Source organism: Sus scrofa, chromosome 14 (assembly GCF_000003025.6).
Source record: "Sus scrofa isolate TJ Tabasco breed Duroc chromosome 14, Sscrofa11.1, whole genome shotgun sequence".
Classification (NCBI taxonomy): Eukaryota; Metazoa; Chordata; class Mammalia; order Artiodactyla; family Suidae; genus Sus; species Sus scrofa.
In genome coordinates, this window is record NC_010456.5 from 84,638,037 (window position 1) to 84,658,270 (window position 20,234).

At 38.0% G+C, this 20,234-nt stretch overlaps 1 long non-coding RNA gene across 1 annotated transcript in view; it reads right to left on the reverse strand.

The window, feature by feature from the left end:
- The window catches only part of LOC110256712, a 251,639-nt gene extending 231,627 nt beyond the window's left edge, over positions 1-20,012 (reverse strand). Inside the window, exon 1 of the long non-coding RNA XR_002338609.1 lies at positions 19,899-20,012. This is a non-coding gene — a long non-coding RNA (uncharacterized LOC110256712). The remainder of the gene's footprint in view (positions 1-19,898) is intronic.

Here is a 20,234-nt window from a genome sequence, read left to right on the forward strand (position 1 = left end):
GAAACAGTGGGAGTTGCCATTGTGGTGCAGTGGAAACTAATCCGACTAGGAAGCATGAGGTTTCGGGTTCGATCCCTGGCCTTGCTTGGTGGGTTAAGGATCCGGTGTTGCCGTGAGCTGTGGCGTAGGTCCAGACACAGCTCGGATGTGGCATTCCTGTGACTGTGGTGTAGGCTGGTGGCAACAGCTCCAATTAGACCCCTAGCCTGGGAACCTCCATATGTTTTAGGTGCAGCCCTAAGAAGATAAAAGACCAAAAAAAAAAAAAAAAGAAGAAGAAGAAAGAAAGAAATAGTGAACAGAAAGCGCAAGTCCCCTACCTGCATTGAGTAGCATGGACAGGCTTTTAGGCATCAACAACAAGAGTGGGATTAATCCCGACTTCCACTGGAACACCTGGGGGATGTTTAAAAAATATGGATACTCAAGTTTCTCCTACAAAGATTCTCATGAAATAACCTGTGAATGGGCAGACGTTACTGTATTTTATAGACTTCTACCATGACTAGGATATATAGCCAGAATGGAGAGTCACTGTCTCGACCCAGCCTACAAAGTCCAGAGAAGGTGAGCAACAGTCCAGAATCATAGAAAGTCAAGACTAAAACTCAATTTTATCTCTCAATTCATGGTTCTTTCTCTCCACTCAAGGCCCCCATCTCTGAATCTAACCTGAGAGCTTGATTAGGATTAGTCAGTCAAAATGAGGCTGCCATGACATTACAATATTCTCTAAAATTTGGAAGAATGCCCCAAAGAACAAGAATTCCTATGCATATCATTCAATCATTAGGTTCTCACCATTAAGACAGCAAACTACAGGGGCAAACTACAAACCAATCAAAAATCTTATTCTTGGTGTTCCCATTGTGGCTTAGTGGTTAAAGAACCCAACTAGGAATCATAAGGTTGCAGGTCCGATCCCTGGCCTCTCTCAGTGGGTTAAGGATCCGCCGTTTCCGTGAGCTGTGGTGTAGTTCACAGACACAGCTCGGATCCTGCGTTGCTATGGCTGTGGTGTAGGCCAGAAGCTACAGCTCCGATTGGACTCCTAGCCTGGGAACCCTCATATGCCACAGGTGTGGCCTTATAAAGGCAAACAAAACAAAACAAAACAAAACAAAATCTTATTGTCAATAATTTGAGGCTGTATTATAATCATCAGAATATCATGCCAGCCACTTCTTTCTGTAACTCCCCCCAATGCCAGGACTGTGTGTTGTACCCAACAGTAACTCAATAGAGAAACACAAAATACAGGCAAACTTATAGAATAATCCTAACAGGGGTAGGCACTTCCTGTGATGGCTCTGGACTTTTACTGCTGTGTCCCTGAGTTTTATTTGAAATGAATTGTAAATCCTCATTGGTATGCACCTACACATCCCCACATCAATTTGGAAAGCCAGATGATCCAATCCACAGTCAATCTTAAAATGTTAACTCAGAAGCAGAAATGTGCTAGAAATGAATTTGATCTGCTTGTAAGGATGCAAGCATAAGATATGGTTGGAACATTAGTCAAAGGAGCAGACAGGCAGCTCCCACCTATGACTTCTCTTATCTTTCACTGCTAAACACATTTTTGTTTTTGTACCCTAGTAACATAGGATTTCTTCCCTACACAGTCACGGTAATAGAACATTATTGCTGTGTGATTTCCCACCTTTATAAATGCAGTCAATTTCCAAGGTCTATCTATTTATAATAATACATATTTATATTCATGACAATTTAGAGTATAAGGAAAAACTGCATTTTCATATTAACTAATATATAAGGTGCTCAGAGGAAATTTTAATGGGAAGGTTGATGTAAGTTTTGCTATAGAGATATAAATATTGAAGCCAGCTAAAGTGTTACTCATTCGTCTTCTTTAAATATTTCACAAGATTTGTTTTAACTTCTCTTTACAAATGCTGACTTCAACATTACCTTATGAATGTATTTCTGAACCCCCAAGAGCTGCACTGATTAGCCTGCTGTGTTTATAGATGTTAAGGAAAATATGTATTATGCCTGAACTCTGCAAGAAAACAAAACTATCAGACCACTGAATTTAGCTAATAGTTGCCAGGAGTCTAACACCATGTAGCTATATCTTAGCAGCATTTTATCCTGTATATTTTCTGTCTGGGCACAGAATGCTACTTACATCTGTTATTCCATATAGTGTATGAGTTAGCAAAACCAAAACAGTGTCCTCATTTTGCAGGTGGGTGAGAAACTAAAACAGAGATGCTAGGACTTCAGTGTTGTCCATCTAGTGATTGAGTTTGTTGTTTTAATTTTATAAAGTCATAAGTTAACATTTAGCCCAATATTAATGAACTGAGAAATACTGAAATTGCCTGTCAAAATGCCTAAAAAGAAGTGTCTTCACATAAACTAATAAGCAAACTTGGTTGCCCATAAATATCCACCAACCAGAGCACTAAATGTTCAAGCTAGAAAAGAGGTCCACTGCCTCACTTTACTGTGCTGAACTAAGGAATATTATGATTATGTTGTTCTTTTATACTATTCATCACAGTACTAAATCATCGCTGACGACTAGTCAATGTAGTGTTATGCTGAGCCAACATTTTCTTAGTTTGCATATACTTTCTAAGCTGTCTCGTAGTTTGCTTTAATAGATCATTTGAAAGTTGACTTTGGGCATTGCACTAAGAGGCAGAAATGGGAATTGCAACTGAGTGTCTGTCATTTTCACCAATATTTTTATAAATTGTAATATGTATAATGAAAACGCAATTGTTTTATCTCTCTGTATAGTTCTCTGTCCACTCCTAAGTGTGTGAAGGAATCTTGTCCTCTTGTCCTCTTGTCCTCTCTATAAGTGTGTGAAGGAATCTTTTTATGAAACCACAAATAAAGTGTTCTACAGTTTCATTTTATGTGCAGGTGGAATAGTTCCTCAGTATTGGTTATACATACTAAGAGACTCAAGGAAAAAACATGGTGCCACAAAGAAACAGAGTTACAAAGAGTGTACAGCTAATAAGATCATAGGTATGAGTTTCAAATCCACTAACACACACAGATACACGCACACACACACACCACATTCAGCTGTGTGAATTTGGGTTGTTTAGTCTCCTGTTATCTTGGTGCCATTTCTGAAAAAAATGTAGGTCATGCATCTTATAGGCTACAGGGAAATATAAACAGAATAATGCATGTAAAATGATTATTACAGTCCTGGGCATATACTGTTGACAATAACTAGTGTTTGTTTACCATATGATAAATATCATCCAAAGTGTTTTCATTCATTACTTCATTTAGCTTCAGATGCTGAAGCCCATATTTTTTATTGCTGTTCTAAACTGTCCCCACTGCTATCAATTGTAGCTCTTGAGTCTGACAGATAAATGTTTGTATCATTACTCTGCCTCTTAGAAGTTGTGTAAAAAGGGTAGACTCTTGTTTATATGTAGAGATAGGGAGTGGGGTTCTGATCCTCACTTATACCTGTAAAATGTAAAATGTAAAATTATTTATACCTCCAAGAGTACCTCTGAATTTACTACCTATCCTAGGGCAAGTACATAATAAGCATTTAATGTATTTCATTAAATTTGTACACCATCAATAGTAGGAGAGACAATATTATGTCATGTTTCATAGGAATAAAATAATGCCAATTAAAGTATAATGCAGTACTTTCTGATCACATTGATCATGAGACACAATGTTGCTTCAAAGATGTTAGAATGTGAAAAAGAAATATGCATCTTAGAATCAAAGCAATTCAGTAAAAATCCAGTTTCCTTTCTAGGCAATAAAGGCAATACCCATTTCCCATAAAGATCTGTCCACATTCTCAGAATTTTCAATTTTTTATACACCAATGAATTAGATCAAATTACCCATCTTCACCCTATTAAGGAAGTACCGTACATCTAGACTCTTACCCTACCCTCCTGGCGGGTCTTTCTTAACCCCTTGACGTAAGACTTGATTAGGCCAGTGCAGGGTTCCTCAGTGTCAGCCCTAAATTGAATTTGGGACTGGATTATTCCCTTCTGTGAAGTGCTGATATGAGCAGCATCCATGGACTCTATCCACTAGATGCCAACTCTGCCCTGTTTCTTCACAAGGTGCAACCAAAATTGTCTCCAAATTTCATAAAATGTCCCCTAGGCAGGGGATGAAATTGAAAGTGTTGAGAACCACTGGGTTAACAGAATGTTAGTGGACATAACTTGAATGAAGTTTAAAACTTGTTTGTATGAAGAGGTCTTTCCTCTTGCATTGTAGTGTTCAAGCATGAGAAGATGCCCCTCTGGTTTTCTCCCACTCAACCTGCTCTCCCTTCATTCTGAGTGAAGCCCAACTCATAGCTTGAGACAGAGCCAACCTCAGTTAGTCAATCATATTGCTTTCATTTTCTTGGGTTTTTCCTTCCTTTGGCAAGGCTGTATTTTCTGGTAATTCTTTTAGAAAGACTATATTCATACTTTTATCATCAGCTTTTAAAATTCTAATTCTAAACTGGAAATAATTTTTTTTACCTAGAATTTTGAAGGTATTACATCATCATCTTCTCATTTTCAACTTCCTAGGAAATTAGAACATAGAGATGTCCAGTGCTATGCAGCTTTCAATTCCACCGAGAAGCCTGCCTTTTCTTTCTCACTTGGGTATTTTTTTTTTTTTTTTTTTTTTTTTTTTTTTTTTTTTTTTTTTTTTTGGTTGCACCCACAGCTTATGGAATGTCCCAGGCAAGGGGTGGAATCCAAGCTGCAAATGAAACCTATCCCACAGCTGCAGGTACACTAGATCCTTAACCCCCTGTCCCACAGCAGGAACTCCATCCCACTCTGGTATTGCTTAAAGGACTTCACTTTGTATCCAGGGTGCTGAAATATCATGAAAATATGCCTTAGGGTGCTGTTTTTACATTTACTGATCTGGGCAATTTGGGGGTCTTTTTACAATAATCTTGAATTTTTTATTAATGGGATATTTTAAGTATTATTATTTATTTACTCCACCACTCTTTTCCCCTTGTTTCTTTTTGTGGCACTCCTGTTAATTATTTGTGGAACATATTTTGTCCTTTTGTTCTAATTTCCATGCAATTTTTTAATTAACTTTCAATCTTTCCATTGCACTAAACTTTTGTGTGTGTGTATAAATTTGCAAGAACTCTTTTTAATTTTTTTTTTAGTATTCTATATTTTCTTGTTTCATGGATTCAATCCATTTTATCATCACTATAGGGGTAATATAAATAGATATGATAGAAACTGTCTTTCATGTTGGAAAAGTCTTTATGCACTGGTTGATTCTTAGCTCTTTATTCATATCTGAGTGAGGCCTTGGAAAGCTCAGTGGATGCTTTATGTTTCAGTGTTTCCAAACCTTTTCTTTTGTGGTAGCCAATGCTCTGGAAAAGAAGCTTCCAACCTCCTGCCTGGAGATAGAAATCTTGCAGTAATATTCTGAATCTGAGCAAAAAATGGTCCGGGGGTGGGGGGTACGGTTTCACGATTCACTCTGATCGTTTTTAACTGCATCATTTCCTTTCAGGGTATCACCTCACCTCCACCTGTAATTTACATTAGTATTCCTAAATCCAGGACCCCTCTAATTCAATTTCTTCAACAATAAGTGACCTTTGGAACACTCATTTGATTTGGAATTGGAATTTTCTGGGTCAATTACTTTAACAAGTTACCAATAAACTGGAGTAAACATGGAAAAGAGGGAGGTCAAAATGGCTTCAGTAGAGGGTAGCCACTGAGATGGATGAGGTGAGGCAGAGGAACTGAAAGTCAAAATGACCCTTCTGTAGAATTTATACAATTTTCCAGCCCCAAACCTGAGCCCCACCTCTCAGAGCATCTGCTGCCTCCAGTTCCTCAGCCTCTCTAAGATTCTATACATAAGGCTGTTTTAACAGCCATCACTACAAGTGGTTGAGTTTCTCTCCCTTACCTGTCATTTATACAGGTTTTCAGAAAGGAGCAGAGATAAATAATTCTGCTTAATTCATAAGATTTAACTAGAAGTTTGGGACAGCATTTTTATCAATGACGTTATGAAGATACATGGCATGCCTGTAATTTTTGAGGATGACACAAAGGTGGGAGAACTATGTCATAGTGAATGATCAAATCAGGGATCCAAAATTTCTTGGCAGGTTGAAATAGCTGAATCTGATAAATGCAATTTAGCCAAGGTGAGTATAAATCTGGTGTGTAACTTCAAAAAATCAATTGCACAAGTGTGATATATAAAGATGTAAAAAACTCTAAAGGTTTCAGTAAGTTAAAACTCACTTTGTACCATCACTGTGCCAGCAGTGCTGAGAAGGCCTGTATGTTATTAAAGTGCATTAATAGAAGATCAATTGCACTGCATATTTTTAGGCATACTGAAATATTCTGGGAGATACATTTTAATAAAGTACTGATAAACTAGAACGTATATGGAGAAGAGTAAGGACAAATTGGACTCAGGACTTTATATTTTTCTTTTAAAATAGTGAATCATTTTACACTGAAAGGCCCATGAAGAAAGGATAAGTTGCCTTCAGGTATTTTAAATCCAATATGTAGAAGAGAGTAAACCCTCACTTACCATAGCAACTGATGGCAGAATTCATGAATTAATAAAAAGCAATATTTGTCCCATTTTAAAAGAGAAATGTTTATCAAATATAGGTTACTAAAGGATCAAATGGAGGTATGCCTCTTTTTTCCCTTTTACTGCCACACCTGTGGCATATGGAAGTTCCCAGGCTACGGGTAAAATCAGAGCCACATCTGAGATCTACACCACAACCACAGCAATGCTGGATCCAAGCCACATCTGTGAGCTATGCCACAGTCTGTGGCAACAACAGATCCTTAACCTCCTGAGCAAGTCCAGGGATCAAACCCAAATCTCCACAGAGACAACACTGGGTCCTTAATCTGCTAAGCCGCAGTGGGAACTTCAGAGGTGTACTTCTTATCACAAGAAAAAAAAAAATTGTCTCTATGTATGGTGACAGATGCTAATTAGACTTACTGTGATGATCATTTTCTAATATATGCAAATATTGAATCATCACGTTGTACAGCTAAAACTAATATAATATTATATATCAATTACACTTCAATGAAAAAATAAATGGAGGTACACCATCATTATTCTTCTTGATATTAGAAGGCTATATATCAAGAGACTTTCCAAGGGTGCTTGCCTTGTACCAATAACAAGTCTAAGTGGTTCTCAGGCCATCAGGCAAGAACTTTCATTATTCATTATTTTACATTTGAGGAGAAAAGAGAATCAATAATTTACCTAAGGTCATAGTGTTAGTTAATTAGGATTAAAACTGAGACATTTGATTCTAAGGCTACTGCTCTTAACTCTCTAAGTTGTCAACTCTCAGACAAGGAGAGAGCTTTCCCAACCCTTCTCTACCCAGCCCAGAGCATCGCCAAGTCCCACCAATATCCTCCTTTCTCCCTAATGCCTGTGAGCTCTGTGTGCTCAATAGCTCTCTGATGGGAAATTCCTCCTAAATGTTGCTTATTCAAACAATACCTGGAAAGATGGACAGCAAACCAACAACTATTTTGCTGGCCAGAGAGGATGGAGTAGTGACTTAGCCGCTTAAATGAGGAGAGCCAGCTCCCTGGAAGTCCCGTTATAGTCCCCAATTGAGCCAAACTATGAGCAGAACCTCAGGTACCAAAGGAGAGAGATTCCTATCTCAGGGTCAGATCTGAGGACACCTGGGAACCCTACAAAGGTGAATATCTGCTGTACCACCACACATTCCCCCTGGGTGGAGGTGGAGGGGAAGGAATGAGGGAGCAGGGTACAGGGAAAGATTGCATTGATTGCTAATCACTCAGAAGGGCACTGAAGCACTGACATTTAGAGCTTTTCTACAATTTTTTTGTGTGTGTGTGTAATGATTTTTTTTTTCTTTTCCATTATAGCTGGTTTACAGTGTTCTGTCAATTTTCTACTGTACAGCATGGTGACCCAGTTACACATACATGTATACATTCTTTTTTCTCACATTATCGTGCTCCATCATAAGTGACCAGACATAGTTCCCAGTGTCACAGAGCAGGATCTCATTGCTAATCCATTCCAAAGGCAATAGTCTGCATCTATTAACCTCAAGCTACAATTATGATATAGTCATTCTCATTGGTGGAAAAGGCCCACCAGATATGTTTCTATATATCTCAGCTTCAGTCATTGATAGGTTCAAATTCCGTCCTAGAGAGAAAGATCTTGAAAGAAATCACAGGGTGTGGTGTGGAAGGTGCTGGTGTTGGGCTGTATTCCACAAAGATAAGAAATGTGCACATGTTCTGGATTTAGAGTTGCTCTTCCCAGGACACCAGTAGCCCCAGGCAAATGCAGCTTAACTCCACTCTCTAGCCTGAGATCCATCTCTACTCCAGGTCAAATGTTTCTGTCAAAAATGTAAGATGATCACATCTTTTTCAGTTTAAGCAATAATCTTTTTTATAACCATTTCCAATTTTACCAAAGAGTTCTTTCTGTTCATAATGGACTACATTTATTTATTTGTTAAAATACTGATTCTGTGTATAGTATTTTGTTGTTGTTGTTGTTGTTGCCATATTCTCATCACTAAAAAGGAAACTTCCAAAAAGTCTACAGGGAGTTAATGTCTTTTATTTTATTTTATTTTTATTTTTATGACCGCATCCACAGCATATGGAAGTTCCCAGGCTAGGGGTTGAATTGGAGCTGTAGCTGCCAGCTTACACCTCAGCCACAGCAACATGGGATCTGAGCCATGTCTGAGGCCTATGCCACAGCTTGTAGAAACACCAGATCCTTAACCCACTGAGTGAGGCCAGTGATCAAACCTGCATTCTCACAGGCACTATGTTGGGTTCTTAACCCATTGAGCCACAGCAGGAACTGCGAGTTAATGTCTTTTAAAATATATGACATGCTTTAAAATATTAATGTAAGATTTATGTTTATCTGAATTCCACTCTGCCCCTTTCTCTCAGAGACTTATAATCTTATAAATGATTCTCTGGCTTTGTTTGGTATGAAGTGGTTAAACACTCAAGTCCTGGCTTTTGCACCACAAGGATAATTAAAATTATGACTTAAGAAAGTATCATGAATTCAATGACAACACTCTGGTGTCATGTAAGGTAGATTCCTTTTCACTGAAAGCTAGAGCAGCCCAAATGACCTTCCTGACAGCCACATGGCAGAAGAAAAGCAAAAAGGTAGCCCATCTAGTCCTTGCTGTCTCTGGAGATCATTCTTTTCACACTGAAGCAGAATATACAGTGTTCACTGGCTGCTGCATCAGCACTTATTCACTTCCTACTGGGAGAGGGCAGTGTGAGAGATACTGAAATACAGGCCCTTGTGAGAAAAACAGTCTCCCTTTACAGACACCACTGAGGCTGTGATGTGGGTAGAAACTTGGAGAAGCCAGCCTACAGTGTGGGAATGGTGGCATGAGAGGGGAGAGCAGGAAGCCAGATGGAAAGGGCTTGGGATATCCGATGGAAGGATAAAACCCTATGTGGGGAGCCCTTGCAGCTTGCAGAATAGTTAAACAAGATGCTTAGTGCTGGACCTTAGAAGCCTCACTCTGGCTTTCTAATATCTCATGTTGCACCCTGTCAAGCCTGCATGTGATCAATTCTAAAATAGTTACTTAATTGTCTCAAGAGCTCCCTCTGTTAACTCCATGACAAGTAAGGATTCCATTTGACTGATATATGGAGCATTGATCCCTGATTCTGGGGTCACAGTGAGTAATAGTTCTGTCACAGCCCCCAAATACAGAGATATGAGCAGGTGTTTGGCCAGTCACCTCAGTGCCTCTCTTCCATTAGCAATTCAGGAGTGTCCTTAGGTCATTCAAATGTCAGTGGAAAGTGAGACTCTGAGTGGTGAAAAGAAACATGGATGGCTAATTTGGGGGTTTAAATTCCCCCTCCTCCTGCAGAGAAGAAGCAATTTGACACTTGTCTTGTGAGGACAATTTTTTCTGGAAGACAGTATCTATGATCCTTCTCAGGGGTTTACTTGGGTTGATTTCACTCCAAAATATGGTATTTGCAAAAATGCTCTAGATTTTATTTCATGCGCATTATTTCATTTCTGCCTTAAACCAATTATTGCTGATGTGTAATTATTAATCCTATGTCACAAAAGATGGAGATGCATTGCTCATAGGTATAAATTATTTTTCATTGGAGAAATATAATTAGCCAACAGAAATTGGACTTGAACTAGGTATCTACTGACCACAGGGCTCATGATCTTTCCTCGAAAAATTGTTGGGCAAAAAGCATAGTTTAAATAACAAGCATTTATATTCGTATGCAAAGAAATGATACTTAATTGATGAGTACACATGGTTTGCTGTTGTGAGACATGCTTTTATAATATTTTCTTAGCCTCTTTGCTGAAAACTCCATCTTGCCCTTCCTTACTTTGTCCCGTCTTCCTGTTTGAGAAACAGTCACGTGAAGGTAAAAGACTTGAGGATTCTCTGAAATGCTATGCATAGATAGCTAACTCAAATGCTAATGATTCCTAAATGCCTATAGTTTAGAGTAAAAAGTTTAACCATTTACCAGCGAAGTGACTTTTAAAATAATAAAAAAAAACCCCTATATCCTGCACCTACAACCCCCTTTTCCCTTGAGGTAATTCTCAAGAGCACAATAAAAGCAGTGTGGTTTCTTGAGGCAGGGCTCTTGGTCCCTGAGACTTTGAGTCCCCCGGTTCCCACCTTTACTTAAGATAACTGTCTCTGTGTTTTGTTTTATGTTAACTTTTTCCTTAAGTTCCACAGCACCCGTTCTTCAGCCCCTTCCTGCTGAGCTGGTCTCAGCAGTTTATGAGACACCAAAGCCTGTCTGTTGTGTTTATTGGTTTAGATTCTATTTTTCATCTGATGAAACTCTGACAGTAGAGTGGCCTAAAGACACTGAGGTATCCAAAAGTAGGAAATAAACAGATACTTTTCCAAGGACAAGTGCATTTCTGTAATAGAAGGCAGTGTACAGGAACAGAGTGAGGTATTCCATGTCCTTGTCAGGCCCCTGGTGTGTTTATCTAATTCTCTCTGCTGTCTCTGAACTCAAAGTGAGGATATAAATATATCACCCTCACCAAAGTGGAAGCAGGAGGAAAAGGCACAAATGAGAACAAGAGTTTGAAATATAAAATTCCACAGATATAATTTAATAGCAAGGAATGATTTTAGGAAGTGGACAGGAGGATTTTTATTTATAAATGTGTAACATTCTGAGTGCAGAGGGACCTGTCACACATAGTATATTGTGATGTGGTCTCTGAACACTTAATGGCATTCATTTTATTACCATTTTCCTCTGAAATAGAATGACATTCTAAACTGATCAATACAAGGATTTGGCTTCCTCAAGATGTTTACAGAGATTGTTGAAATTGAATAATATGAAATGTTCCTTTATTCTTCTGCTGACTGTTGCATTGTCTGACTTCTGTGGGTGTTTTAAGACTTTGGCAATGTTTACATCCAAACTAGTTCTGAACATGAGTCACAAGGAGCAGGTTAATCACTTGTCGAACTGTACATTATCATGGGCATTAAGAAAAGGTATGGAGTTATTCAGAAAGAGGGAAATGTATAGATTCTCAGGCAAGGAAAATTGTCAAAAAGACTTGCATTTATATTTTGCTTTTTTAAAATTTTTAAAAAATTTTTGGGTGCCCAACAGTGGCATGTAGAAGTTCCTGGGCCAGGGATTGAACTGGAGCCACAACAGTGACAAAGCCAAATCCTTAACCACTAGGCCACCAGGGAACCAGCTTTTATGTTTTTCTTTAACAATGTCAGGCTTGCTTCAGGTCTAATAATACTAGATCCCAAACTAGAACATACATAGCAGGCCTTTTCTTAGTGGGTTGAAAGTAAGAATAGGCCCTTTGCTGGGTGACTCTGGATCTCTTTCTGCTGCTCCTTCAGCTGGTGGTTGAAGAGAAGTGGGAAGGGAGAGGAAAAAGTTGTGATTTTTTTTTTTTTTTTTTTTGGCAGTACCCGTGACATGTGGAAGTTCCTGGGCCAGGAATCAAACCTGCGCAAGGGATCAAACATTCACCACAGCAATGACTTGAGCTGATAGGGATGGAGTAGGCACAGGTAGTTGTAGAAGTCCCAATAACGGACCCTAGATAAAGAGGAAAACCTAGGGGACATTGGGAGACCACTGTAAGTGCAAGAACGCCATCAGAACAAGGCAGCCTTGCTTGACTAGTGGAGGTGCAAGGATCACTTCAGGTCATTGGGTGGGGGATGGGATGAGGCCTGCATTCAGATTCAGAACAAGGGCAAGAGTTTAAGGGCCACCCTTCACCCTTCGGCCGATTAGAATACACACGTTATAGGATACTAAGGAGGAGCTACTACTCTCAGAAAGGAATAGGTGGGCTTTTCCAACCGCCACTCCACTTGGATGATAAAACTATAGCCCACCGGATCCTCAGGGCAGAGCTTCCTTGCCTGCCTGCCTGCTTGCGTCACTCACAAACATCCTATCCTAATAAATCTATTTCTTGAATATCACTCTGTCTCTCCCTGAATTCTTTCTGTGCGGAGACATAAAGAACCTGAACCATAATAAGTCCAGACATTGGGTGAGTAAAATGTGGGTTCAAGTCCCAATCTGGGTTTTGGCTGAGTTCGAGTTCCGGCACATGGATTTAAGACAAAGTCTGTGTTCTGACTCAGTTCAGGCCGTTAGTGCTGTCAGTTTCAGAGCCATTGAAGTGACAGTGCCAGATCCAGATCTTTAACCTGCTGAACCACACAGGAATCCAAAAGTAGTTAATTGCTGATTGCTTTTCTAGTCTGTAATTATGTACCAGACTCCAAGGCAAGAATTTTCTCATCTTTTCTATAGTGTGCTGGTATTGTTATTGTCATTTTGCAGGAATGCTTATAAATTCCCAAGGTCAGAGACAAGTTCTCAAACTCTGACCCTCTGATTATAACTTGAATGTTGTTATTACCTAGGATTCTCTGGTTTGGAAGTGACAGAGACCTGGCAAAAAACATTTTAGACAAAAGGGAATTGACTAGCTACATGTGCAATAGAAATCTGGATATAAAAGGATAATTGGGCCTCAGAAATATGACCTACCTAGGACACTCTCTGAGTTTCATCCCTTCTCTTTGCTTGACAGCATAAGTTGTCAACTGTGTTCATCCACAGAGAAGGTATTATGTTCTGCTAATGACTCCTGTGTCTCTCATTTCTGAGCTTCATCACTAGAGAGACTGGGATTGAGACTTTGCCTCTCTAGAAATGTCCTTGGGAATTTTCCTATTGGCCAAATCCAATTAGATCATCCACAAACCAATGAACCATGCATATTAGGTGAATTATTATGATTGGCCTCTCTTGCTTGGGCAGATGCCCAATAATGATAGAAAGGGCAGTGTACATTACATGAAATAATTTGGATGACAAAATGGCAGAGCGTGGAATTGGGAGTTCTATCTCTGACACTGTACATGTATGTGTCATGTATACACACGGCAAAGCTGCCACTGTTGGGAGCTCTCCTGATCTTAGAACAGACCACACTCTTGGGATGAACCTATATTTGCTGGCTTGCAATGTAATGTACAACATCCCACTAGAGTACTCTGCCCACCCAAACTGCTCCATAAAAAGTCACTAATCACATTTTCCTTAAAATGTCAGAGAAGCCACTCATTTTCTGACTCCTAGATGGCCACTGAAGTGAATAAGATCCATCTGAAAGAGAACTTTCACTGGCTTTAGCAGTGAGGGACTCTTGGAAGCCAAGTACCAATATTTAAGAAATTCTTACCAGGAAAGTGCAATTGGATGAAATAAGTTCCATGATTTTCCCTAAAGCCATGAGATTTTCTGCCAGCTTCTCTAAAGCAATGCCAACTAGACACTTGAGGTTGATGACAACATTGCTTGCTAAACACAAGAAGACACAAGAAAAGGCCTATGGTACCCTTCTAGTGGAGTGGTACTTTAAGGTTCTCCAAAAGGGAAATTCTGGAACTCCATCTGCCTTAGATAATCACTGAATTAAGTGGATGTGAGCCTAAAAAAACCTGTAAACTCTGCAGTCTAGAAAAGATGGAGGCCATGGGAGGGAGAGGTGATGGTAATTTTGAGGAGAGAAGGTCCTTAAAGAACAATTTTTGCAATCTGTCTAGACTTGAGGTCAATGCTAATGGTATGGCAGTGGCAACAGAAAGTCACTGGTTTCCTTGTGCTTAGGGTAGGAGTCCTAAGCAATGAGCTGGTGGAACAGGTGTGTCCTCCTGGAAGACAGTGATAGTAGGTGAGCCCCCAGCCACACTCTGAAAAGAGCTAGGAATATGCAAGTCCCATCTTGAAAATAAAACACAAGGAAAAGAAATTCTTTAGAAGAGAAACAGAGCCCCCATTAGGAGTACATTGTGACTTCAAATGCTTCATCATTTCCTCTCTTACAATGTGATTCAAACAAGAATATATCAGAGTACAATAGAACCCACCTGAACTCCTAACTGATTCTGACTGTGGATTCAAATCACCCAGATTACTTCTCAAGGCCATATCCCAATCTAATTAAATCAATCTCTGGAGGTGAGGCACAGGCCACCAACTGGGTTTCTGTTTTTGTTTTTGTTTTCATTTTACAGCCACACATGCACATATAGAAGGTTCTGGGCTAGGGGTTAAATCTGAGCTCTGAGCTACAGCATCTGGCTTACACCACAGCTACAGCAACACCAGTTCTGAGCCACATCTGAGACCTACACAGCATTTGAGACCTACACCACAGCTCGCGGCACTGCCGGATCCTTAACCCAACGCACAAGTGCAGAGATCAAACCACATTGTCAGGGATACTGGTCAGGTTCTTAACCCTCTGAGCCACAATAGGAACTCCCACTATACTGTCTTTATTATTATTATTAAAGTATATTTGATTTACAATGTTTCTTCAAGCTCTCTTGTACAACAAAGTGACCCAACCACACACATTTCCCTGTGCTCCACTGTACTGTCTTTAAAGCTCCCTGGATTCCACGATGCAGTCATGGTTGAAAACCACTGCCTTAAATAAACATGAGGTAAATAAATGTCTCCTTTTGCAAGAATAAGCAGAGTAAGAAAAATCACTAGAATTTAAAAAAGCTACTGCAACACAAAAGTGTAGGGACTCCTGCAGGAACTGGAGAAAAAAAGCTAGCAGGGGGTTCTTAATTTTTTTTTTTAATTTAACTTCTATGTATGGCATTCTTTAAAAAAATGCATTACTCACTCTTAAATACCTCTCTCAAGTCAATTATGGCTTTCATTCCTCATTGATGAATAACAACATTGAAATATTTCAAGGTGAAATTGTCAGTTTGCCAAACATACATTTTAGCAGCAGCACTGCTGTCTTTATCTAAATAATATTTTTCCAGTTATTTGAGAATTTCATTTCATTTGGATCTGAATATTTTAAATAAAAGAAGAAAGAGAAGAAAATTTGAAATGGTATTACCAGTCATAGGCAGCACAAACACATAGGCCAAAACTCAAAGATAAAAACTGATAAATCTATCTAAAGAGATGAGTCTTTAGCCTCAATTAAATAAATGCAGTTAACTGTGTGAGAAACTGTGAAGAAAGACAAATCTAAAAATTAAAAATTAGTTAGAAGATCTAACATATGCCCTTTGAAATTAGTGACTGAAGGTTACTTTCAGGAGAAATTTTAAAATGATATATTTGGCTCTCTGGGAACTTATAAAATGTTAAGTCTATCTTCTTAAATTATACATGTTTAACTTGTACATTTTTCGGGAATGCATTATGTATGAAATTAAGGAACTGGGTAAAACTCAAGGAGGCAGAAAAAATAGCAGATCGCATTCCAAAGAGTATTTTAGGGAACAGCACATGGACTGAATGTAAGTCGTTTGTTTGGGAGATAATACCAGTAATGCTGAGAGGGACAGGGGAAGCAGGGCAGGGCACAGAAGGAAGCAAGCCATAGAGCACGCAGTATCAAGTGAGCAATTACCCTGGTTAACCAGGGCTTGATCACTTCTGGGACTGGGAGCTGGTGCAGAGCTCCTGCTTTTAGAGCTTTCCCACCTGGGGACAAGAGGGTGGATGTTTATCCACTAGTGAAGATTGCTGCCAGGAGGCACTTATTCCTTGGCACCTATAGCCTCTTCAGGCCACTGGGCATGGAGAATGGAGCCCCCACCCCACCCCCACCGCCCACTCCCTGTGTTGAGCCAGAGGTCCCAGCAATTGGATAAGCATAGAGAGAACATGAGTCGGTAGCATCTGCTAAAACGCCTGTTTTGAAATTAAACAGAACAGGGGTCAGCACACTTTTTTTTTGGTCAAGTACCAGCTGGTAGATATTTTAAGCTTTGTGTGCCACATATGGTCACTCTCACATATTTTTCTTTTTTTCTTTCTTTTGAGAACTATTTAAAAATGTAAAACCAACTGGTAGAATTTAATCCATTATTCCAAATCTTTAACATACTGAGGTTTAACCACATTCAAAAAATATGAAAGAACAGGCTTATTAAATTATAAGAAAATAGTCTTATAAATTTCAGTTCATAGTTTCAAATTTTCAAGAAATAGTGATTTCTTTTCAATGAATCAATGAGCTAAGAGTCCCTAGCCTTAGTCTGTATGGCAAATGAAACATTCACCTCCGTCACCCACTGGATTTCTATCTCTCGGACTATGGTATCCTGTGTACTTATCTGCCTTCACTGAATTGGGAAGACTCTGGTCCTCAGGCATGATTAGCCTGGCAACCATAGGATGTACAATTTCTCTGGCTCTAGATTTTTATTAAGGGTCTCGGCTTGAAAAAGGAGGCTATTTAGTCAAAGCCCAAAAACCTCATAATTATCCTTTTCTTTAGGTATTTTTATCTGTTTTACCATTAGCTAGACAGCAGGATACACTTCTTCTCTCTTGTTTGAAGAATCCATAGACCTCTGTTTTTCCCTTCTCCCAGACTGAAATTAGCTTTTTCATCCAGAGGAGTCTCTCTCTATGTCTCTTCTACCTCCTCATAGACACTAACTCTGTCCTGAATCACACACAAACCTGATATTCAACATAATCTTCTAAGCAGGTTTAAGATTTTGAAATAAAAACAAATTGGAGAAGGAGGCATCCTTGCAGGGAAATTCTGCCCTCTGTCCATCACTGCTCTTGCTACTACACCAATTTTTTCCTGTTCCTCATACTCCATTGAATACACAAAGGAAAAACTACTATAGACTATTTTCTTTAAATATAGTGACATTGAATTATAAATAAAATACAAGAGTATACAAACAAAATCAAAACTCTCAATCTCTCATGCTTCTAATAAGCCAAAGCACAATTGTTTATTATTTCCAAAATAATGACTGTGAGAAAGCTATATATCAAAATACAGAGGGTGTGTCCAATGAGGCGATCTGAGAAAAATTTAGAGGTTTATTCCAAGTTTTGACACAGGCATTCTTTTACATGCTATATGACCTAGTGTGGAGTTAGGGAAAAACTTAAAACAGTGCCTCTAAACAATTGTAAGTTGCACAAAAACTGGAAAAAGTGGCAAAGGTAATACTAGGAAATTTTTTTTTAAAGAAGCTTTTAATTAATCAAAAAGTTCTCCTCTACCATGGAATACTGTGTAAGAATTATTGCATAAAAAACAAAAAAATAAAAATTTTCCATATATCAGAAATCTGCAAAATTGCTGATTCATCTTAGGAATTAGAGTTCTCTCTTAAAGCCTTATTCTAATGGTAATAATAACATTAATAATAAATAGATTAATGGAGAATACTTCCCCAATCATTTTATGACGACAGAATAACACTAAAACATTATACCAAAAGTTGACAAGGATTTCTGGAAACTTTAAATTGCAGACCGGTTTTAGTCATGAACATAGATTCAAATCCCTAAATCAAATACTAGCAAGTGAAATCCAGACATAAATGTGTATATATGTATATATAATAATATATGTGTATGTCTATATATGTGTATATATAATAATATGTGTATATTATATATAGCATATATGTATAATAGTATACATATGTATGTATATGTTATATATATGTATATATAATAATTCAAAATGATCAAGTATAGTTATCCCTGTAATGCAAGTTTGGTTTAACATTTGGAAATCAAAATGTGATGACACATTAACATGTTAAAGAAGAAAAATTATGATCATTAATTATTTCTCAACCATCTTAACATACGCAGAAGAAACATTTTGAAAAAATCCAATATTAATTTATCATTCATGTTAAAAAAAGAAAAAAATGAAAGAAATGAAAAACATTGATCAAACTTGGAAGAGAAGGCATTTCCTCAAACTAGTAAAAGCATCTACAAAATACCTATAAATAACTATATTTATGACGAAAAATAAAATATTTTATGCATAATAGCCCTAAGCTGAACCATCAGCAAGTGAATAAATAATGAAATGGTGGTATATTCCTATAATTAAATACTACTCAACAGTAAAAAGAATGTATGCATATATATACATACACACGCAAACACACATACACATAAGCAAACAATGAATCTCAAAAACAGTATGCAAGACAAAAAGAAACCAGCCATTGAAGAATATTTACAGTATTTGATTTATATGAAATTTTAGAATCTGCCAAACTAATATATAAAATGAATGTATAGTTAATGTATACATAATTTATACATACATGTACAGAAATAATGTATAGTTTTAGGAACCAGTGGTTGTCTGAGGCAGGGGTTAAAAATGACTGCATGCCAAAGCCACAAAGGAACTTTCTGACGCAATGGAAGTGCTCCACATCTTGAACCGGGCTATGGTTACAAGGGGCATACATCTATCAGTTTTTAAACTGTCTATTTCAAAGGAGGGGCCTTTTATATACATTATACCTAAAGAAAGATGATTAAAATGCATAATATTAAATAAAATCTAAGATACAGAACAATGTATTCTTCCTGGTCTAAATTGTAACACATAGATAGGTAATAGATAGATATAGATAGATGTAAGAGATGTCAAAGAAACAGTGAAAAATAACACAACGTAATATTAAAGATGGTATAATGGAGATTTCAGGTAAGTTTTATCTTTGTAATTATAATTGACAAAACATAATTTACAATTTTTCTAAAGATGAATATGCATTACCTCTCCTGTAAGTTAAAAAAAGATTATGAAAAGGCAAGAAAAACATATAAAATGTCTGACACATAATAGATTTTTCAGATACATTTTGGAACTTCCTTTGAGCTCTTTCTTTCCCCCACTTTCTATACACTCTTTTAGGACCTCATTGTTTTTTCTGTCTCTTATGCATTTACTTCTGTTTCCCTTTATTCCCGCTGTATTACACATTATTAGTTCCTCTATACCCAGCTCTGACAATGTTTGATGAAAGCTTTCTCCTCAATTTAATTCAAGTCGGTACCAGAAATCTTCAAGGAACTAATTATTAAGTTTGCACAATACTGAAGCGAACATAGCCATACACAAAAACAAGATGATAAGAAAATAGAAAGTGTCTCCCCTGTAATTGCATTTTTTCATTTCCCCTGACCTTAATTCAGCCAGGACGATGGTTTTTCACATGTTTCCTGGGATTTCAAAGTCAGCCAGCACTGAGGGAAACAGTCTGTGAACAGCAATGTAAACTTATCCTCCAGGGACCTGCTCAGAGGCAGCCAGAAAGAAAGCTCTGCTTTACCCAAACTTGTAGTCATTGGCCAAATCCTCCTGTTGCATCCTCTTTGGGAGGCCAACTGGAAAGGCTCTCCTTTTGTTAGTTGCTCCCTAATAAAGAAAAACCTTTGTGATCCTACCTTTGGCAATCTAGGAAATCAGTCCTTCCATTCTGGCAGACACGGTGATCCCAAAGAAAGGAAAGACAAGAACAACACGCTGGTTGACTGTAGTCAGGGCTGGTTGATATTGAGAAGAGACTAAAAAGGGAAATCCACAAAAATACTTATTACTTTCACTTTATAAGATGTTCCCTTACCTAAATATTTATAACTTTCCCCTCAGGAAGTTTTTATAGAAGAACGCATAAGTAAGGCACATACAAGGATGTTGCCTCTATTTGCTAACCTCTTGGTCATTTAGTTTTAAATTCTTAAGAGAAGAATCCACTAAAAAGTAATAAATGACATTACCAG